The sequence below is a fragment of the Mobula hypostoma genome, chromosome 20 (genome assembly GCF_963921235.1).
Source record: "Mobula hypostoma chromosome 20, sMobHyp1.1, whole genome shotgun sequence".
NCBI classification, from domain to species: domain Eukaryota; kingdom Metazoa; phylum Chordata; class Chondrichthyes; order Myliobatiformes; family Myliobatidae; genus Mobula; species Mobula hypostoma.
In genome coordinates this window covers 34,213,698-34,236,995 of record NC_086116.1, presented here as the reverse complement: position 1 = coordinate 34,236,995, position 23,298 = coordinate 34,213,698, and the positions used below count along the sequence as shown (strand labels likewise).

The 23,298-nt window shown below is 45.5% G+C and overlaps 1 protein-coding gene across 1 annotated transcript in view; it reads left to right on the top strand.

The window, feature by feature from the left end:
* Nucleotides 1-1,873: 1,873 nt before the first annotated feature.
* The window catches only part of fam107b (family with sequence similarity 107 member B), a 73,893-nt gene continuing 52,468 nt past the window's right edge, over nucleotides 1,874-23,298 (top strand). Inside the window, exon 1 of the mRNA XM_063072643.1 lies at nucleotides 1,874-2,029. The gene's annotated coding sequence lies outside the window, so the exon portion shown is untranslated. The remainder of the gene's footprint in view (nucleotides 2,030-23,298) is intronic.

The following is a 23,298-nucleotide window of genomic DNA, read 5'->3' as shown; positions in this document are numbered from 1 at the left end:
TGCCCGATGGGAGGAGGAGACGAGAGAACGTCCGGGGGTGGGTGGGGTCTCTGGTGATGCTGGCTGCTTCACTGGTGCAGCAAGAGGTGTAGACAGAGTCCATGGAGGGGGAGGTTGGCAGAAGAATTTACAGCAATGCTTCTTTGACCCACTGTGTTTACGGATTACCTTAAATAAAGAAAGCTCAGTTTTTGCAGTTAATAGTTAACGGATTTTAAAAAAATCAGAGACACTCTAAAGATTCTGCAGACAAAATGCATTACATGCTGGAGGTACTCAGCAGGTCTGGGAGTATCTATGGAAATGAAAAAAACAGCCGCCGTTTCGAGCTGAGACCCTTCATCAAGATGGGAAAGGAAAGGAGGGGGCAGAGACCAGAATGAGACAGTGGGGAGGGGAGAGAGTAGAAGTTACTCGGTGATAGGTGAGACCAGGTGAGGGGTAAGGAAGGTGGGTGTGGAATGGGGGGGATGAAGTGGGAAGGTGGGAGGTGATAGGAGGAAAAGGTAAAGGGCTGAAGAAGGAGGAATCTGATAGGAGAGTGGACCATGAGAGAAGGTGCAAGAAGACAGGCACCAGGGGAAGGTGATAGGCAAGTGAGAAGAGAAGGGGTAAGGGGAGGGCAGAATGAGGAATGGAAAGAGAGAAAGGGGAAGGACAAATTACCAAGAAATCGATTTTAGAGTTTCTGCAGATGCTGGACATCTTGCGCAACACACACAAAATGCTGGAGGAACTCAGCAGGTCAGGCAGCACCTATGCAGGGGAATGAACAGTCAACTATCAGATTTCAATCCTAGTGTTACAGCTTCCCTGGCAAAAGAGAAATAAGGAAGTAAGTGCCGGAGAAGAGGGGGTTAACAGGAACGTGTCCTCCAGCTCACAGAGCACACCTCTTCCATGGGAATACTTGAATAGTGGCCCTGGGGCAAGGAAATGACCGTGTATGGCGGCTGGGCTAGAGTTTACATATGCTTCTAATTACAAAGTGCTGCTAACTCAACAACAATGCTCCCCCCCTCCCCCTGGCAGCTCCAACACTGGCACCAGGATCCTCCTCTCTGCTCAGATCAGCCTGTACACCAGCAAACACGATATTGGGGAATCTTCCTGCCTCCGTTCACTGCTGTCCCCTTACCCCCACCCCTCCCCTCCCCACCATTTTTTTCCTTTGTCCCCTCTCCCCATCCTTCCCCTCCCCCAACACCACCCACTGTCCATCCTACCCCTCCCCTCCATCAAGAATCCCCTTCTTCTGCCGCTATACCCCCCCCACCTTAGTGGGTTTAGGTGGGTAGATCAATGTGTGTAGGAGTCGTCTGTGGGGGGGGGGAAGCTGGGTTGTGGGTATGCAGGTGGGTGTTGGGACGTAAGGAGTGGGGATGTGGGGTGGGGGAGTGGGATTGTGGAGGTGTGGGGAGGGGGGAGTGGGAACGTGGAGGTGTGGGGAGGGGCATTGGGATTGTGGAGGGTTGGGGAGGGGGAGTGGGGTTGTGGAGGTGTGGGGTGGGGGAGTGGGATTGTGGAGGAGGGGGAGGGGGATTGTGGAGGTGTGGGGTGGGGGAGTGGGATTGTGGAGGTGTGGGGTGGGGGAGCGGGTGGAAGAGACTAGGGAGCGGTGGTCTGAGGGAGAGCGCATGGGGTGGATGTGGGAAGATTTCCCCAATACTGTGTTATCTTGCCTGCCGGCAGCTCCTAGCTCTCCAGCTTGCGATGGAGTGGGGGGGGGGTGGTTTAGCCTGCCGCCTCTCCGGGGTGAGGTGGGGGAAGTTTACGTGTATGGTGGGGGGGTTGCTAGCCCGCCGGATCTCCCGAGTGGGGATGTTTGCTAGTTCGCCGTCTCTCCGGGGCGGGGTTACCAGAGGGCGGGGGTTTCGCTGTCTCCCTCCCCTCCCGACGCGGGGCCTCATGTGACCGGGCGGTGACAGTCCGCCTGCCCGGCCCCGGTTGCTCGCTCACGCACGCCCCGGGGCTCCAAGTGAGTGAGCCGCCGGCAGCGAGGAGCAGCTCGCCTGTCCTGCTTCCCAAGGTAGGTGAGCTTCAAGCAGACAAAGACCCACAGTTTCCCCCCTTCTCCCGGGGGCTCCCCGCTTCCCCTCCCTCCACTCGCCTGTGCTGATGTTCGATTGTTCAAGTCAGATCAGAATGTAAAATGCCTCGGAGTAGGGCAACTGTGAGCAGGTTGTGTGTGGAGAGAAAGAGGGAGGGAGAGAGACAGAGACACACACACAGAGGAGAGAGAGAGAGGGATTTCTGACAAAAGCGTCTGTCTGTACAGCCTCGTGTGGCGGTGACAGGTTTCAAGCAGCGTGGTTCGCTCATTGTTTACTGAACCTCTCTCCTTCTCCAACTCCCCCCATTTCTCTGTGCGCTTCTTTAAACAATGTGTGCAGCCTTTCTACAAACGTGCGGACTGTGTAACGTGGTTTTCTCGTTCGGCATTTGGAAATGCGATTCGACAGTTTAGTGAGAGAAATGATCACAACAACGTGTATTCCTGCTTTTCATCCCCTCCCGGGGGGAGTCACAAAATATCGGGCGTTTGTGGTGGGTGAGATCTTCCCAATATGGATGTGTCTGACCACACAGATCACTGGGGGGGGGGTCTTTTCTGTAGCGTGTGGGGAGAAACGCAGCCTCCATACATGTAACCCTGCCCCCCCCACAGGGTCCCCTCTCTGTTTTGAAATGTCTGTCTCGGGTTTTTTTCCCTGGGGTATTCCCTAAGATCGGTGGGGGGGGGGGTGAGTTTATTTTTTGCAAGCGATTGAGCAAGCTGGGCTTTAGAGCGAAAGAAGGTGGTAGGCGACTTGATAGAGGTGTACAAGGTAGGAGAACATAGATTGAGTGGGGAAAAAAATCAGACTTTTTCCCCAGGCCGGAAATGACTAATACAAGACAGCATCATTTTTAAGTTGATTGGAGGACAACATTGGATGTCTGTGTTTAATTTTTCATAAATTCTATGAAAGTGACTCTCAGGGTTGTATATGGTGACATATATCCACTTTGATAATAAATTTACTTTGACTTGGGATGATAAGTAACCGGGACTCTTCACTTAGAGGGCGGAACCTGCTGCCCGCACGGGTGGTGTACGGGAGCTCGATTCCAGACGTTTAAGAGACGTGTGGATGGTAGAGTCATGGAGGGCTATGGTCCCAGCGCAGGTCGACGAGACTAGGCAGTTTAAGTGGGTGTGCACGGACTAAATGGGCCAAAGGGCCTGTTTCTGTGTTGCACTTTTCTATGACTTGCAGTGGTGTATTGATCACATTGTATGCAAATAGGCTCTTAAATGTGGAGAATACGGAGCCTGCACAGGGCAAAGGGGTTTCCCCGAACTTTCGGTGACGTGTATTGATTATAGTACAAGCTTTTATTTTCATTTTCAAATTATAAGTTACATTTTTTAAAAAAAAAAGTCCAAAAGAGGTATACAAGATCGTTTCATTGAACTTCGAACAGTACAGCACAGGTTCTTCGAGCCATGGTGTTGTGTCGACCTTTTAATCTACTCTGAACTCAATCTAACACCTCTCTCCTACCTGAACTATTCAGGAATCTGATGGCAGAGGGGAAGAAGCTGCCCCTAAAACGTCATGTGGGTCAGAGGGACTACAGTTGTTCAAGAAGGCAGCTCACCCACACTTCCTCATCTCCATCCATCTCCCCCACCATAACCAGGGGGCATTTAGGGATTTGCGATGGTGTGCTGGGGGTAAGGGAAGACTAGCAGGAGCTTGCTGATGTGACGGGGAATTCAGAACACAGTAGTGTGAGGCTGGGGAAATGTGCCAGGAGGTGTTGGGCTTTGGAGGTGCCCTGTGCGGCTCACCTGCTCTTTGCTGTGTATTTGGGCTTCGTTGGTGTTACAGGCAGGTGGCAAGATCACTCCCAGTCTGGGAAATAGTTCCAGAGTTTAGAACCAGCACCAACAAGGGCCTGGTGGTAATAGTTCCAACTCAGAATGGAGGGGGCAGAGGGAATCTGCAGGCTGCGTTCCCATGGTGGGATCACCATCTGGTACGGAGGGGCCTTCCTGCAGGGTGGGAAAAAGCTGTAAACTTAGCCAGCTCCATCGTGGGCAACTAACCACTTCAAAAGGTGATGCCTCAAAAAAGTGGCCCCCATCATGCAGGACCCCCACTACCCAGGATATGTCATTGCTACCATCCACGAGGAGGGGTAGGAGACTGAAGACACACACTCAATGTTTTAGGAACAGCTTCTTCCCCTCCACCATTAGATTTCAACGATCCACACACCCACGAGTACTACCTCACCGTTCTCACTATTTCTCTTTTATATCATTTACCTTATTTTCTCTTTTTGCACTACATATTTCATTTCTTAAAATATATATTTCTTATTGCAATTTATAGCATATTTACTTATTGCACTGTATTGCTGCTGCGGAATAACACATTTCACAATGTACGTCAGTGATAATAAACCCGATCTGATTCTGATTTCTCTGTCCTTTGGTGCTAGAGGTGTTTGTGAGTTACTGTGCGAGCAGCCTTGAGAAACCTCAGAGCATGGTCATTATTCAAGGAGGGAGAGCATGTTGAGAATCTGATTCAAGATTCAAAATGATTTAATGTCATTTCCTGTACACAAGGGTAAAGGAGAATGATTATTACTGTAGATTTGAGGCAGAACAAAAAAGAATGTAATAAGATAAAGAACACATTAATAAAAAGCATAATAAATACTTAAGATAGCTTATATTTTGTACATCGATGTATGTCCATAAAATGTCAGTAGGCACAGGAGTGTCTGTGCTGATGGGAAATGATAAATGATGAAGTGGTTGTGGAGTGTGAAAGGGTGGGTTAGTGGGTGGATATTGAACCGGAGGACAGGCAGGGGCAGTGTTGGGAGAAAGATCTGAACTTTATGACTGGTCATGTACACAGTCATAATGATCATCTGTCAATACGTTGGCCTTCACCGCCCCATCAAGTGGTGTCCTTATCATCTTCAGCCTCTAGCTCCTGACATTCTGATCATCTTTCTCCCAAGCTAAAGTTCAAAAGTTTAATTAAAAGATACATGAATACCCATGAATACAGCCAAACAAAACATACCTCTGGGGCCAAAGAGCAAAACACAGTGCCAACATTCGTAGACAGCACAAGGCACATATAAGCTAGCTACCTCTTCCCTTCCTCAGGGAACTCTCCTAGCTCCCTTCCACTATCTCTTTGAATCCTTTTGTCTCACCGTCTCCTGATGGTGAGGACCAAGAGGGTATGGTCAACGGAGGCGGAGGAGTGCTTACAGGAACGAACAATGAGCCCATGACCGCTACCTCACATTTTTGTTCTTTTTCTGCACTACTTAATTTAATTTTTATATATACCTGTATTTCTTCCTGTAATTTATACATTTTTAATTATGTATAACAATGTACTGCTCCCTCAAAACAACAAATTTCACAACATATGCCAGTGATTTTAAATCTAATTCTGATTGGGATGTGTATTCGGTGGAAGATAGGTATCTTGCATTGTGTCAACCTGCACTGTGTGACACAAGTTTTTAAGAGTCGTTACAAGGTTGGGGAATGGAACAAAGTGGGCATCGAACTTAGTAACTGTGATGTAGAATCACCCAGTAGAGTTACATCTGGGCAGATGGAGCGCCACCACCCTCGGGTTCCACTCCTCACCTCACATCTTCATTCCTTCATTTCTCTATGTAAACTTTGGACAGAATCAGGTTTATTATCGTTGACACATGTCATGTAATTAGTTCTTTTGCGGCAGCAGAACATTGCAATACATAAAAAAAACATAAATTACAACAAAAAAGTACAGAAGGTGATAGCAGGATTGTGTTCATTGAGGGTAGAACAGGAACTCTCTCAAGTCACCATCCATTTTTCTATCATCCATGTGCCTATCTGAGAGTCTCTTAAATGTCCCTAATGTATCTACCTCTACCAATTTATGTTTTTCTTGTGAGTGCTGCTTATATGATATTGTAGTTTTCGAGTTTATTCTGTTTGGTTGTACTTCTGTGAAGAGCTTTGGACTGTTCAGCTATGACAAAACCGTTACTTAAATACAAGCTTTTGGTATTAAGGTGTGGACTTGTTATAAACACATGTGCAGGAAGTACTGAGGATGGTGTATGTGTGTGAAAGAGATTTACGATGGTGCAGATAAGAGCAAGCCTTTCAGTCCACAATGTTGTATACAACTATTTACACGGCTGGCCCCTTCTGGCGACACAATGTCCACATTCCTCCAATCTCCATGTGACTTTTAAACATCTCTATCGTATTTACCTCCATCACCACCTCTGGCAGTACATTCCACACACCCACCATTCTATGTATTTTTAAAAACTTGCTCTGCAAGTCTTTGAACTTGCCCCTCAACTAAATGTATGCCCATGTATTAGACATTTCAACCCTGGGAAAAAAGATGCAGGCTTTTTTACTCTTTTTAAGGCTCTCATAATTCTCTATCAGATCTCCTGTCAGCCTCTACTGCTCCAGAGAAAACAAGCCAAGTTTGGCCAATCTTTCCTTATAGCACATGCCCTCTCACTGAGATACCAACCTAGTGGACCTCTTCTGCATCCTCTTCAAAACCTCCACAGCCTTCCTATAATGGGGCAACCAGAACTGAATGCAGTACTCCAGATTCAAAGTACATTTATTCTCTAAGTTTGTGCACCAGTATACAACTCTGAGATTCGTCTTCCCACAGACAGCCACAAAACAAAGAAACGCCATGCGTTACAAACAGAAGAGATTCTGCAGATGCTGGAAATCCAGAGCAACACACGCACAATGCTGGAGGAACTCAGCAGGGCAGGCAGCAACAATGGAAAGGAATAAAGAGTAGATGTTTTGAAGGTCTTGGCCCGGGATGTCGACTATTCCTTTCCTTAGATGCTGCCTGGCCTGCTGAGTTCCTCCAGCACTTTGCGTGTGTGCCTTTAAGTGATTGGCCACTTCCAGTCCCACCGTTGAGGAAGCCCACAGTTATTGTTTATGCTGCCAAGGGGGATGCACAAATAAGGGGTTTGAAAGGGGGTCTGTTAACAGGAAGGTTATGGCCCAGGTGCGAATCGATGGAACTTGGCAGTATAACAGTTCAGCATGGACTAGATGGGCTGAAAGGCCTGTTTCTGTGCTGTAACACTCTATGATATAGCAGTGCTCTCTGGAGAACGTGAAGGCATAGTTGTGTAGGAGCACACAGACCGATTCCTACTGCTGTTATCTCTGAGAACTGCCTTGATATTTTAAGAAGTCTGCGCCTCCTCGTCACTTTTTGCTACTGGCTTCTTGTGGGCAGACTGTTCTTACAAAAACAGCAACAGATGAAACTTTGCTCTTTTGAATTCCCAGCTGTTGCAGTTATAAGTTAATTATGTGCTCGGTGTCAACAAGGTGCCCTAATTGTTAGTTAGGTGGTTGGTGTGTGTGAGATCCAAAGGCACACCGCCGACCTAAGCCCAGTGCTACCCTGAACTGAAATGGGATCTGTTTTTCCTCTTCAGACGCTCGTGAAATCCACTGATTCAGCTAAATGTTACTGGGATTTAGAGATTTCAATATAACTTTCTTTTTCATCGGGAAGGGTGGATGCCACTTGACAACAGCTCACATTTATTTAGACTAGAGCTTCTCAGGATGCCTGGCAGCAGCTCACGGCCAAAGGATAGGTGTGCAGTTGAGGTAGCAGCCTGTCTCCGCACAGCGAGATCTCACAAGAGTCTGTTTTGGTGACGTAGATTCGAGAAGTAAATGTCAGTTTGAAGTAAATTTGTTACCAAAGTACATGTATGTCACCCTATACAACCCTGAGATTCATTTCTTGCAGGCGTACTCAGTATATCTGTGATAAAATAATAACCATAACAGAATCATGAAAGACTGTACCAACTTCTGCGTTCAACCAGAACGCAAAAGACAACAAAACTGTGCAAGTGCAAAAAGAAATAAATAAATAAGCAATAAATGTTGAGAACATGAGGTGAAGGGTCCTTGGAAGTGAGTACATAGGTTGTGGGAACATTTCAATCAAGGGTCAAGTGAAATTTAGTGAAGTTATCCCTTTTGGTTCGGGATCCTAATGGTTGAGGGGTAATAACCTGGTGGAGTGGGTGTCCTGAAGCTCCTGTACCACCTTCCTGGTGGTAGCAGCGAGAAGAGAGCCGTGGGCAGTGGGGGTCCCTGATGATGGATGCTGCTTTCCTTCAATGACGTTTCATGTAGGGCTTTACCTGTGATGGACTGGGACGTATGCAATACTTTTTGTAGGATTTTCCATTCAAGGGCATTGGTGTCTCCATAACAGGCTGTGATATAGCCAGTCATTATACTTTCTATTATACATCTATCGGAGTTTGTCAGAGATTTAGATGTTGCACTGAAATCCTGGGATTTTGGACAACACCCTCTCAATCTTCAAAACAATGTCACTTTATTAATCCAAAAATTTGCTGTCCCAAGTTCACAGGATGGATTTGTAGCTAATCTCCTCCTCTGTTTCCCCTCTCTTCTCTAACCACCTAACCATCTCCTCCCTCTGATTCCCATCCTCCTTCCATTTCTCCCATGGTCCACTCTCCTCTCCTATCAGATTCCTAAATAGAAGAGATTCTGCAGATTCAGAGTAAAAAGTACAAAATGCTGGAGGAACTCAACAGGACAGGCAGCATCTATGGAAGGAATGAACAGTCAATGTTATGGGCCGAGACCCTTCGTCCCTTCTTCAGCCCTTTACCTCTCAGCTTTGTACTTCAACCCCACCTCCCCCACCCATCACCTGATCTCCCCTGTGCCCTCCCAGCTTCTTACTTCGTCCCACCTCCTCCATCTACCCACATTCCTCTCACCTGGTCTCACCTATCACCTGCCAGCTTCTTACTTCATCCCACCTACCCACATTCCCCCTCACCTGGTCTCACCTATCACCTGCCAGCTTATACTTCATCCCACCTCCTCCACCTATCCACATTCCCCTCACCTGTCACCTGCCAGCTTGCACTCTTTCTCCTCTCCTCCCCCCACCATCTTGTTTTGGTTTCTGCCCCCTTCCTTTCCAGTCCTGATGAATGTCTTGGCCCAAAATGTTGACTATTAATTCATTTCAATAGATGCTGCCTGACCTGCTGAGTTAGAGTCAGAGCACCACAGCACGAATCAGGCCCTTTGGCCCATCTAATCCATGTCAAACTGTACCTGATCTATAACCCTCCATACCCCTCCCATCCATGTACTTATCCAAACTTCTCTTCAATATTGCAATCAAATACGCATCCCCCCACCTCTGCTGGCAGCTCACTTCACACTCGCACCACCTTCTGAGTGAAGAAGTTTCCTCTTAAATATTTCACCTTTCACCTATGATATCTAGTTCTAGTCTAGTCTGAGGTTGGCCTCAGTGGTAAAAACCTGCTTGCATTTACCCGATTTATTCCCCTCATAATTTAGCATACAAGGCTTGTTTTGCTGTTGTTTTATTGCTTGCTGTGTTCTGTGTTGGACTGCCAAGCATTGTGGGCATGCTACATTGGCACCAGAATGTGTGGCGACATTTGTGGGCTGCCCTCGGAGCACCCTTGGGTTTGTTGGTTGTCACGTTTAACTGTATGTTTTGGTGCACGTGTGGTAGATAACTCTGACTCTGAATCTCTCCTCATTGTCCTCCACTGTAAAGTCCTAACCCTCACAACCTTTCCTTATAACTCAGATCCTCGAGTCCCAGCCGCATCCTTGTAAATTTTCTCTGTTCCTCCACTTTTGTGCCGTCCCAAGTTTGGAGAAACGTTTACTACGGGTTTTCATCTGGAGAACCCACTGGTTGGGTTTACATATGTCTCTGATCATTCTGCAACTTGGTCAGAGCAACTGGTGACGCCTCTGGCGCGGTTCGACGCCGGGGATCGTTTTACAAGACGTGATCATCCCACACAGCAATGCTCACCCCCATCTTGGGACTGGAATCAAGTTGTTGCAGTCACACGTACCACAGTACAGTGAAAAGCGTTTGTCTGCGCGCTACCCAGACAGATCGTTCCTTGCCTAAGTACATTCAGAGTTCAAAGTAAATTTATTGTCAAAGTATGTCTATGCCACCATATACTACCCTGAGATTCATTTTCTTGCAGGAATTCACAATAGAGCAAAGAATTACAATAGAATCAATGAAAACTTATACACAAAGACTGACAAGCAACCAATGTGCAGAAGAAGACAAACTGCAAATGGAAGGAAATCCAGGGATGATAATAAATAACAAACTAATACTGAGAACATGAGTCGTAGAGGTCTTAAAAGAGAGACCATAGGTTATGTTCAGTGATCAGTTCAGTGTTGAGGTGAGTGAGATTATCCATGTTGATTCAGGAACCTGATGATTCTGGATAATAACTGTACCTGAAGCTGGGGGTGTGCAACCTGAGGCTCCTGCACAGACAGCCCACCCTGCAAAAACTCATTTCAGGGAGGTAGCACCATCAATTTGCGGGAGACTCCCGGAACTTCCGGGAGAGGTGGGATGTCTGCAATACAGTAGCTCCTTAGCAGCCAGCCAGCTAGTTTAAATAACGTTAGCTATGCTAATGAACGAATGACACCTGTTAAACTCACCTCAACATGTCTTTTACAGTCTTAACCCACCATGGACAATAGAAAAGTCACTGTTGCAAACAGAGCAGCGAGCAACACTGTCATTATTTTTGACCCCTATTAGGCAGGGGTACACTTTAGTGTAGTCTGGGGTGACATACGTTTTATATTTTTTTTGGAACACTCTGCCATGGCGTGCGCGCTTTGTCTCTCACGCTCGCTCGCTCCCTTGCACTCTCTCTCGTCACTCTCGCACTCACTGTCACGCTCTCTTTCGCTCGCTCACTCTCAAAAAAATTGATTTCTGGGATATTGTATATAATTTGCGGGCATCAGGGAGCCGCTATTAATATGCGGGAGACTCCCGGAACTTCCGGGAGAGGTGGGATGTCTGCCTGCATCTCCTTCCCGATGGCAGCAGCGAGAAGAGAGCCTGGCCCGGGTGGTGGGTGGTCCTGATGATGAATGCTGCTTTCTTGTGACAGCGTTCCTTGTCGATGTTCTCAATGGTGGGGAGGGCTTGACCTGTGATGGACTGAGCTGTGCCCATCGCTTTTTGTAGGCTTTTCCATTCTTGGGAACTGTTTCCATACCAGGCTGTGATGCAACCAGTTAGGATACTGTCCAGGTAGTACAAAGGAATACGTGAATGCAGGATATAGTGTTACAGTTAGAGAGTGCAGTGCAGTTAGAAGACTGAAGTGTATTGGCTAGGAGGAGTTTTATTCAGTGTAAATTCCACATAACATTTAATCTGATCACAAACGTGAGAAAATTTGCAGATGCTGGAAATCCAAGCGACACAAAACGCTGGAGGAACTCAGCAGGCCAGGCAGCATCTATGGAGAGTAAAAGTCCTGCTGAAGGGTCTCAACCCAAAATGTTGACTGTTTAGTCTTTTCCATAGATGCTGCCTGTCTGGCTGAGTTCCTCCAGCATTTAATGTGTTGCTAACATTTATTCTGAGCCAGTTTCCTGCTGACAACAGTACATGGCAGCATAAACATTGGCAATAAATTTACTTCCACTTTGATGTCTGTCCCAACAGAAGTGCTTCATCTGAGCACTACTTTTACTTCTTGGGCCCTTAGCTCCCAGTGGGGAATAGGCCATTGATAACCTCCCATCTCCATTGTCCAAAGTCGATGGTATGGTTGGAGTTCATCAATGTTTCTGTAATCCATTGCATCCACCGTACAGGGGATAGGTCTATACAGCTTCACAAGAGCCCTGTTGGCTGGCCTTACATGTTTCCACTTCTCACGACAGGGGACATAGGGTTGGTGTTTTGAGAGGCCTAAGCACTTACAGAAGTTTATAAAACCACGAGGGGCATAGACAGGGTGAATTCGTTCGGTCTTTTTCTTCAGGGTTGGGGAAAACAAGAAATAGAAGGTAAACGTTTAAGGTTGGAGGGCAGAGATTTAATAGGAATGTGCGGGGGAAGGTTATTTTACACAGAGAGTCTGTTTACAGAATGGGTTACCAGAAGTGGTAGTTGGGGCAGGTCCAATAGTTGGGGATGTTCGGAGTTTGGAGTTCAATTCCGATGTCCTCTTTAAGAAAGTCTGTATGTTCTTCTCGTATGCACGTGGGTTTCCTGTGGGTATCCCATTTCCTCCCACAGTCTAAGGACGTACCAGTTAGTAGGTTAATTGTCCCCCATGATTAGGCTAGAGTTAAATAGGTGGGTTGCTGGGCTGGAAGGGCCTATTCCACTGTGCACCTCGAGGTAATTTAAAAAAAATGATCAGAATGAATGAGACACATAATTGGGGAATTAATCTGAAGTTTTTAAGATGTGCTGGTGTTTCCCCAGCAGTTTGCTTGTGACATTTATTCAGTTGAGTCAGTAATAATGTCTTAAACTACTTCTGCTTTAGTGTCACTGTTGCTCTGGAGATTGGGTTGTCAGCCATCTTGTGCTTGGAGATGCCATTGAGATGCATGTCTTGTTTCATTGTAGTGTGGGATTGGTTCATTGCAGATTGCTCCGATGAGTTTAGAGATGAAGAATCAAAATACATATATGTCACTATATATACTAACTTCAGATTCATTTTTCAGAGCATTTAAAATTCAAACTTAAAAGTAAATTTATTATCAAAGTACATATATGTCACCGTATACAACCCTGAAATTCATTTTCTTTTGGGCGTTCACAGTAAGTGGAAAGAAACACAACAGATTAAAGGAAAAACTGCACACGACAGATATGACAAAAATGCAAAAGACAACAAACATGCAGATACAAAAAAAAATAATAAATATTATGAGCAGGAGTTGTAGGGTCCTTTAAAACTGGTCCATAGGCTGTGGAATCAGTTCCGTGTTGAGGTGAGTGAAGTTATCCAGTCTGGTTCAGAAGCCTGATGGTTGAGGGATAATAACTGTTCCCAAACTTGGTGGTGTGGGCCTGAAGGCCTGCCCGGTGGTAGTGGCGAGAAGAGAAGAGGGCGTTGCCTGGGTGGTGGTGGGGGGGGGCCTTGATGATGGATTCTGCTTTTCTTGTGGCGGCGCTCTGTGTAAATGTGCTTGTAAATGGGAACGATGCAGCACGTTTCCTGTTGTCAGAGTGAATGTCTGGTGTCAGCTTGTAAGTGTCGAGCCTGCTTGAATCTGCCTATCCACAGAGGTACTGTGTGTAAGGAAAAAGCTAAATGTGAATCCCGCTTGGTTTACACTACAATAAAATGGAAGTGAGGGTAATGTCTCAGAGGGTGAATGGTGAGTGAGCAGGGCTGAGTATGAAAGTTGAGAGGTCACGGGGCAGTTATACAGAACGCTAGTGAGGCGCCACTTGGAGGTTTGTGTTCAGTTTTGGTTGCCCACCTTCAGGAAGGAGCGCAGAAAAAAAATTACAGGAATGTTGCCAGATGTTGAGGGCCTGAGATATTGGGCAAGTTCGGACAGGCTGGGACTTTGTTCCTGAGAGACAGTGTATAAAATCATGAGGGAATCAATAGGGTAGATATACACTGCCTTTCTCCCCAGGTGGGGGAATCAGGAACCAGAGAACTCACATTTAAGGTGAGGGGGGAAGAGTTTCAAGAACTTCAGTTCTGAATGCTATTTGCTTACTTTTATTGTTTGCCGAGACTCTTCATCAGGACAGTCCCCCTAAGTATCCTCTCCAGAACAATGACGAGGGTCTTGGCCCGAAATGTTGACTGCTTATTCATTTCCATAGATGCTGCCCAACCTGCTGAGTTCCTCTAGCATTTTGCGTGTGTTGCAGTGAGGTACTGTTCATGAGTTCAATGTCCGTTCAGAACTCTGATGGCTAAGGGGAAGAAGCTGTTCCTGAATCTTTCAGTGTGTGTCTTCAGGCTCCTGCATCTCCTCCCTGATGATAGAGGAGCCTCTGCTAGGTCCCTGCCAGGAACCTGTTTTATTGTATGTACCTGATTTAGTGAAATGGCAGCTGTGGCCTCAGAACATGATTCGCCAGCTCAGGAGAGAGAGAGGACATGGAGCTATTCAAGTTCATTGTCATCTGACTGTACATTAATACAACCAAACAAAACACCATTCCTTCAGACCACGGTGCACCCACAAAGCACAGCACATAAACCAAAATATTACCACAAATATGTTGATAAGATATAATTCAGAATGCATGTAGTGTGCAGCACAGGTAAACAGAAAACACCTCACTGTCCTGGTGCTGAATTCAGTGATGTCAGGGTTTTCATTAGTCAGACAGCCTGAGGGAAGAAGCTGTTACCCAGTCTGACAGTCCTAGTCCTGATGCTTCTATACTTCCTCCTAAGGAAGTTTGCTGTCTCTTGAAGGATTGTGAACCTGTAATATTCTATTCCACAGCCATTACCTGTACTCTGTACTGGAAGAGGTTCAGTGCAGAGAGAATTACTTGGAGGAGGTGGAGGGGGTGCTTGGGCAGGAAATCGGAGTTGAAGTCAAGAATGGGTTGATGTCACAGGTTTGAGGGGCCGAAGGGACACTTGTTTCTTCTCTTCCCTTGAAATGGAATGTGAGATCTGGTCAGATGGCTGCAGTTTGACTGGAATTTATTCAGTAGACCAAATGGCTTCTCCCTGGGTCATGAAGGACCGGTAAAGAGGGGATGGCTCTTTGACTTTACCCAGCAGACCCGATTTTGTATGTGTGTGCGAGAGAGAGAGAGAGAGAATCAGAGTGTCAGGGTGAGGTTTGATTCCCAACCCTGCTAAATGGCCACATAAAATACAGGAGCACTTTGGCCATTCAGCCTCTCAAGACTACTCTGCTATTCTATCATGGCTGTTTTTAAAGTGCAAAGTAAATTTATTATCGAAGTGCATATATTTCACCATATACAACCCTGAGATTCATTTTCTTGTGGGCACTAAATTTAATAAATTTATTGTTCCCCCCAACCCCATTCTCCTCGCTTCTCCGTGTCACCTTTGACACCCCGACTAATGAAGAGCCTATCGACGTCCATTTTGAATATACCCAATGACTTAGCCTTCACAGCTGCCAGTGGTAATGAATTCTACATATTCAGCACCCTCTGGTTAAAGAAATTCCTCCTCATGTCTGTTGTAAAGAATTGTTCTAAGAGCCTTTCCGTGCTGCATTGCTAGACTTTGCTGTGATGCAAGATGAGAGGTATATGATGAAAGCTCTGCCCATGGGTGGTTCTGTTTCCAATATGGACGGCTTGGCAGCATAATACCAGCCATCACCAATCGGGGTTCAACTCCCACCGCTCTCTGTAAGGGGTTTGTACGTGACCATGTGTTTTTTTTTTACCTGGGTGCTCCAGTTTCTTCCCACATTCCAAAGATTTATGGGTTAGGGTTAGTAAATTGTAGGCATGCTATGTTGGTGCCAGAAACATAGCAACACTTGTGGGCTGCCCCCGGCACAATCTCGGACTGTGTTGGTTGTTTTTAAAAAATATTTTATTTATGATTTTCTACAAACTACAGCGTGGAAGAAAAAAAATCAATAGTATAAATAGAAGGATCATTGCAATACAGACAAAAGTAGCAATAATACATGTCTTAACAAATGAGCAAGTCACCCATATTAAAAATGAAAAAATTAGAAAGGAAGGCACCCAACCCACCCACTATCCAACTCCAAGCCAGCCATTATATTAAATATATAAATATGTAAGTATAAATATTTGAAAGGACATTTGAGATAAGCTTTTATCACCCCAGAATTGTAGTAAAAAGAGAAATGAATAATAATTTTTTTTTAAAAAGCAGCCTGCTACCTAATCAAAGAAAGCTGGATGTGTTGGTCATTGACGCATTTCACAGGATAGTTTGTTGTAAATGTGACAAATAAAGCTAATCTCCTTTCAACCTCACTCTTGTCCAAGGGTGAATCTCCCTGTGGTTTTCAGTGCCGCCTAATCTTGAACTTTTAACGGAAGTTGATTGCAACCAAGGACATTATCAGCATCATCCACACTCTCAATCACACCCTAGCAATTCGGAGAATCAGAGGCAGTTTGCAACTCTGAGGCTGTTAGGCCTTCTGCCTCAGTGCTGTTCAGAAAAAGAGCTCTCCAGCCAAATTCCACTTTACAGTGCTGCGTCTATGTCACTGCAGCTCCAAGATAGTTAAATTAAATCAGTTGTAATGAACCAAAAAACAACTGGTTTTTGAAATATTGGTTGTTTGTCAGTCTTTGTATGCAGTTTTTCATTGATTCTGTTGTATTTCTTTGTCCTATTGTGAATGTCTGCAAGAAATTGAATCTCAAGATAGTATATAGTGACCCATACACTCAGTGACCACTTTATTAGAAATGGGAGGTATCTAGAAAAGTGGCCACTGAAGTTTACGTTTATTGTCTTCTGCTGCTGTAGCCCATCCACGTCAAGGTTGTGCATTCAGAGATATCGACGTTGTGGGCCGACTGGCCTTTCCCTGTGCTGTACCATTCTTCATTTAAGTAGCAGTGTGATAATGATCAGATCATCTAATTTAGTGAAATCAGAATTACAGTACCTTTTTTGGGGGGGGGGATTTTTACTTGGGACACTCCCGTAAACCAGACGCCTGGCACCACACAAACCACAGTTTGTCTTTTACCACTTAGCATCTGTAAGTCAGGAGCAGACAAGACTGTTGTTCCTTGCAGGTACTGCGAGCCACAGCGTGAAATTTTTGTCTTTGGCAAGAGGTACTGAAGTCAAATAATCCAACCACAAGCCAGTTTGTAAAGCACCAGGCATTTGAACCATGAAAGAAAAGACATTTTTAAAACAGCTAGACTTCCCTGAGCCACAAAAATGTTTCCCTTGGGAGGGAGGGGAATCCCTTCAGGATGAAGCAAAACATATGACATATGATTCCCTTTTTTTCCCATAACTGCTTAATCAGCCACTACTGTTGGGTTTGGTACAGCATCCTCTCAGAATATACGAGAGCTGCAGTGAGCTGTCTGGACAGTAGAAAACGTCACTGGCTGCAGTCTATCATCACTCCAGGATGTGTATGTCCAGGACAAAGAGCAGCCAGTAACACCATTGCAGACACTCCCCACCCTGCAATCTGTCTTTTCCAAAATCTCCCTTCTGGAAAGTGCTATAGGGCTTTTAAAACAATAAACCACACCATCTTAAAAGTTTCTTCCCCCAGGCAGTTACTGTATCTGATCAACCATTCCAATTAGAACCCCACCCCATTCCTCTCTATTTATTACCCCATCACTGCATTGTAAACACTTTAAACCAATTATTATAATGCGTAAAATCGAGGAAAAGCTTTGCTACAGTGGAGGAACCACCGCACGGAACATCCCCCCAAACAATACAGTGCAAGACCCTAAATCTTACCAGACGGGGCACTGCTTGACAGACGGAAGAGGTGCACTCTCAACAGAGCGAGAGCAGGAGTTTGTAGGACGGGAGACAATATGGTGAAGTGGGGTTTAAAGACCAGCGAATCCTGTGAGTGTGGCAAAAGGATGCAGAACATTAAACACATTCTGCGCAACTGCCCACTCTCACTTGATTTAGTGACCCACTGACCTGCTCAACACCAACCAAACAGCACTAGAGTGGCTGGCTGTCTGGTGTGACAAGATATGATGATTATAATGTTGTTTAGTATATGCTGATATTAATGCACATTTTATTCCAAAACTGTACTTTAACCTCTAGCTTTATTTTTTATATAATTCTTTATTTTTAATTGTTGAATGCTGTTGTTTCTTGTTGCATGTTGTGCCCTGACCAACACACCAGAACAAATTCCTATTCATCAACAACCTTGTGTGCCATGTCGTATGACATGGGTGATCACGGTCTTTTGACCATAATTGTTCTTGGCAAATTTATTAACATGAGATTCTACAGGTGCTGGAAATTCACACACAAAATTCTGGAGGAGTTCAGTTGGTCAGGCAGCTTCTGTGGAAGGGAATAAACAGATGCCATTTCTGGCTAAGATATTCCATCCTTATGATGGAACAGTTATTTGGAATTGAGGCAAAGAAATGTTTTCATATGTAGAAGGCTGCAAATCTCTGGAATTTTCTAATCCAGAGAATAAGAGTGCTGAGCCTTTAATTATATTCAGTACTGGGATCGATGGGACCATTGTGGGATGTTTCAATACTGGGATCCATGGGACTGTTGTCGGGACTTTCAATACTGGGATGGAAGGGAACGTTGTGGGGTGTTTCAGTACTGGGATTGATGGGAACGTTGTGGGGTGTTTCAGTACTGGGATCGAAGGGACCGTTGTGGGATGTTACGGTACTGGGATCGATGGGACCATTGTGGGGTGTTACAGTACTGGGATCGATGGGAATGTTGTGGGGTGTTTCAGTACTGGGATCGATGGGGACGTTGGGTGTTTCAGTACTGGGATCGAAGGGAATGTTGTTGGGTGTTTCAGTACTGGGATCGACGGGAACGTTGGGTGTTTCAGTACTGGGATCGAAGGGAACGTTGTGGGGTGTTTCAGTACTGGGATCAATGGGAACGTTGTGGGGTGTTTCAGTACTGAGATTGATGGGAACGTTGTGGGGTGTTTCAGTACTGGGATCGAAGGGACCGTTGTGGGATGTTACGGTACTGGGATCGACGGGACCATTGTGGGGTGTTACAGTACTGGGATCGATGGGGACGTTGTGGGATGAGGAGGGAGATGGGGAGGAGAGAAAGAGAAACGTCTTGCTGACTGCTAACTATTGCGGCATCCCAACCTGTGACTGGCCAACTCTAAGAGTCATCTATTTGTCAATAGGAGATGTTCCCCTCACCATTGCTCTCGGGGCATCCCGGCCATTGTCATGTCTGTTTGCTCTCCCATCCCTTTGGGACAACCTACAGGTGTTGACTGATGTGTTGAATAGGTTGACCTGTGTATACCAGCAACACTGATGAAAGAGTTTGCAACACTCATTGTGTGGTTAAACCCACACTGAGAGATGATTGGAAAAGAGTAAAATCTCCTCAATGTCATCATCACATTGAGAAAACAGATCCCTGTTGTAATCTATAAACGCAGGAAGCAGGAAATCCTGAGCAATTCACACGGAATACTGGAGGAACTCAGCTGGTCAGGCGGCATCTATGGAGGAGAAGTAACAGTTGACCTTTTGTGCCATGACCCTTCAGATGTGTGGGCACAGTACAGACTCTCAGTGCTCACTTTATTAGCTACCCCCTCTCACTAATAAAGTGGCCACTGAGAGTATGTTCGTGGTTTCTAGCTGCTGTAGCACATCCACTTCAAGGTTCAAGGTGTTGTTCAGTCAATTCTGCACACCAGTGTTGTAACACGTGGTTACTGTCACTCTCCCGTCAGCTTGAACCAGTCTTTTAGGTAATTAGTGGTGGTGTTGTAGGATATCCGGGGGGGGGGGGGTCTTTGATTATGTTGGCTGCTTTACCGAGCCAGTGAGAAGTGTAGACAGAGTCCATAGGGGGGAGGCTGGTTTCTGTGATGTGCTGTGCCCACAGCTCTCTGCAGTTTCTTGTGGTCACGGGCAGAGAAGTTGCAGTATGGTGAAGCATAGGGCCTGTTTCACTCTAGGTTGCCTGAGCAAACATTCCACATTCAGTGTTCTCTTTTTGCTCCTGTGTAGAAACCTGGGGTTTTGTCTGGGCTTGATGCTGGGAGAAGGGACGTGGTCTCCAGCTCTCAGTGTGGGAAAGCCCTCCCCACCATTGAGCAGATCTACACCGAGCACCTGCCACAGGAAAGCAGCATCCGTCATCAAGGGCCCTCACCAACCAGATCACACTCTCTTTTTGCTGGTGCCGTCGGAAGACGGTGGCAGGACACTCACCACTGCGTTCAAGACTGGATATTATACTTCAGCAATCAGGCTCTTGAACCAGAGGGGATAACTTCACTTGCCTCAACTCTGAACTGATTCCACAACTTATAGACTCACTTTCAAGAACTCTGCAACTCATGTTCTCACTGTTATTTTTTTTTACTTATTTTTGTATTTGCACAGTTTGTCTGGTTCAAAGTAAATTTATTATCAAAGGACATATATGTCGCCATATACAACCCTGAGATCATTTTCTGGTGAGCTTTCACAATAAATTCATAATTACCACAACAGAATCAATGAAAGACCTCACCAATTGAGTATTCAACCAGTGAGCAAAAGACAACAAACTGTGCAAATATAAAAAAAATTGAAGTAATAATAAATAAATAAGCAATAAATATGGAGAACATGAGACAAAGAGTCATTGATAGTGAGTCCATGGGTTTTGGAAACAGTTCAGTATTTGGGTGAGTGAAGTTTTCCCCTCTGGTTTAACAGTCTGATGGCTGAGGGATAATAACTGTTCCTGAACCTGGTGGTGTGAGTCCTGAGGCTCCTGCATCTTCTTCCTGATGACAACAGAGAGAAGAGAGCATGACCTGGGCATTGGGGGTACCTAATGACGGCTGCTGCTTTGTTTATTCAGGATTTAGGATTCAAGATTCTTTAATGTTATTTCCAGTACACAAATGTAAGGAGAACTCCGGATCTGATGTAACACAAAAAAACACAAAAGATAAAGAACACAATAATTATAATATTAAAAAACAATAAATATAAATACATATAATAGCCCATATATGTTGTATGTCCATAAAGTGATACTGGATTGTACATAAAGTGACTGACGGGAAATGATAAAAATAGTGGTGGAGTTACTGGCTCTTACTGCTTGGTAGTTTTTCATTGGTTCTATTGTATTTCTTTGTTCTGCTGTGAATGCCTGCATGATAACGAATCTCAGGGTTGTATAAGGTGGCATATATGTATTTTGATAGTAAATTTAGTTTGAACTTTGAAACTTGGTAAGTCAGGAATGGGCTGCCTAGAGGCTGCTGGGCCTGAGAAAACACAAGTGTCTATAGTTGAAGCTACAACTCTGGGTGGTTCACAGGCACATGACAGCTGCATTGTCTTCTGTGAGATGGCAGGAAATGTGTGGGCTTGCTCTTCGTCTGATTCTTCCTCTGTTTCTGCGTTCCTGTTTCCCTTCCTTGCCAGGAAGGTCTTCAGTCTGCCGGCTAACCTTCCCGATACGTCAATGTCAAGGCTTCCCAACCCACGTGAACCGGAGTGATCCCTCGAGGCAGGATGAGAGCCAGCGTAGTTCATGCAACAACACAGCTGCAACTTTCCATCTGTTCAACTTCAGGAACAGTGTAATTAACCTGGTGTTTGAGATAAAAAGTTAGCTTTATTTGTCACACGTACATCGAGACATTGAAACACACAGTGAAATGCGTCATTTGCGTAAATGATCAATACAGCCTAACGATGTGCTGCGGGCAGCTTGCAAATGTTGCCATGCTTCCGGTGCCAACGTAGCACGCCTATAACTCATTAGCCACACATCTTGGGAATGTGGTAAGAAACTCACACAGTCGTGGGGAGAAGGCACAAACTCTTTACAGACTTTGCAGGAATTGAACCCTGATCTTCTGATTGCTAGTGCTGTAAAGCCTTACGCTAGCCACTACACTACCATGCAGTCCTTGACGGTGTTCGGGTATCCCATTGGTGGGATAATCCTGAGATTTGTCTCCATTGAGTTTGAGTCTAACTTTGTGGCTGCAGGGGTTTTGAATGTAGTTCACTGACTGAATCAGAATAAGGTTTATTGTCTCCAAACGCAAACACGAGGAAATCTGCAGGTGCTGGGATTTCAAGCAACACACATAAAAATTGCTGGTGAACGCAGCAGGCCAGGCAGCATCTCTAAGAAGAGGTACAGTCGACGTTTCGACATTTTGGGCCGAGAAACGTCAACTGTACCTCTTCCTGGAGATGCTGCCTGGCCTGCTGCATTCACCAGCAATTTTTATGTGTGTTGCTTGTTATCACCAAAATTTGTTTTACAACAGCACTACAGTGTAATACATAAAAAAGTACTGTAGTTTACAATAAGAACATTTATATACAAAATAAATGTTGCAAAAAGAGAGGAAAATAGTGAAGTTGTGTTCATGGATCATTCAGAAATCTGATGGTGGAGGGAAAGAAGCTGATCATAAAGCAGAAGATCTGCAGACGCTGGAAGTCCAGAGTAACACACACAAAATGCTAGAGGAACTCGGCAGGTCAGGCATCAGAGAGCCTTACCAAAATGCCAACTGTTTATTCCTCTCCAGAGAAAGAAGTTCCCAACCTTTTTGATGCCATGGACCCCCACCATTAACTGAGGGGTCTGTGGACGCCAACTTGAGAACCTCTGCCAAATGCTGCCTGACCCACTGAGTTCCTCCGGCATTTTGTGTCTGTGATGCTTAACGTAGTGGCAGTCAGGCCTTTGCAACTGCAGGCCTCTCCATGATAACAGAGCAGTGACTTGGAGAGTTTAACTGGCAGCCCGACCAGGCTGTTGGCAGCGTTCCTGGACAGAAAGTGTCACGCTTTGATTAATTTCATGCGGCAAAATGTAATCAGGAGCACGTGTCTGAATGAAAGGGGAGCTTTTCCAACGACTGGTGACGTGAAAAGCAAATTTAACACTTCCCAGTATTAAAGGCAGAGACACATTCTTCTTAACTTTTGGTTTCCTTTTGCAATGAATTTTCATAGAAGTTTTTTGTGTTCTCCGAACAGCTGCTGTCTTGTCCTCCGGTTCCATATTTGGTGGTTCTTGTGTGTTTCTGAAACCATTCCCCCCTTCCCCTCCCCAGCCTGTAGAAGCTCCCTGTGACCCTTGTGGGATTAACCCAGCCTCCAAAGACTTAGTTATATCTCTTTCCAATTTGGTGGGGAACCAACTGTGGGTTCCATCAGACTACTCACTGTATTAATTTCTGTTTGTAGTGTACAGTGCTGTTTCTGTTGCGAACGGCTGATTTCCACAGCTTTTATACCCTGTGTATGTTTACACATGACAGTAAACTTCAGCCCACCCGGGAGATCCTTTGGACAACTTTGTACAGTATAATAAAAGGTTTGATGGCCTAAACGGAGCTCCTTTTTGAGGCAACACTTCACCTGCGAATCTTCTGGGGTCATCGATTGCGCCCAGTGCTCCCGACGCTACCTCCTGTCCTTTGGTGAGACCCGTTGTAAATTGAGGGACCGCATTGTCAGACACCCTCCGCTCCACACGCCACAAGTGGAACTTCCTAGTGACCAAACGTTTTAATTTTCATTCCCAATCCTATTCCAACGTGTCGGTCAGTGGGCTCCTATTGTGCCAATTCCTGATGGCATGAACATCGATCTCTCAAACTTACAGTAA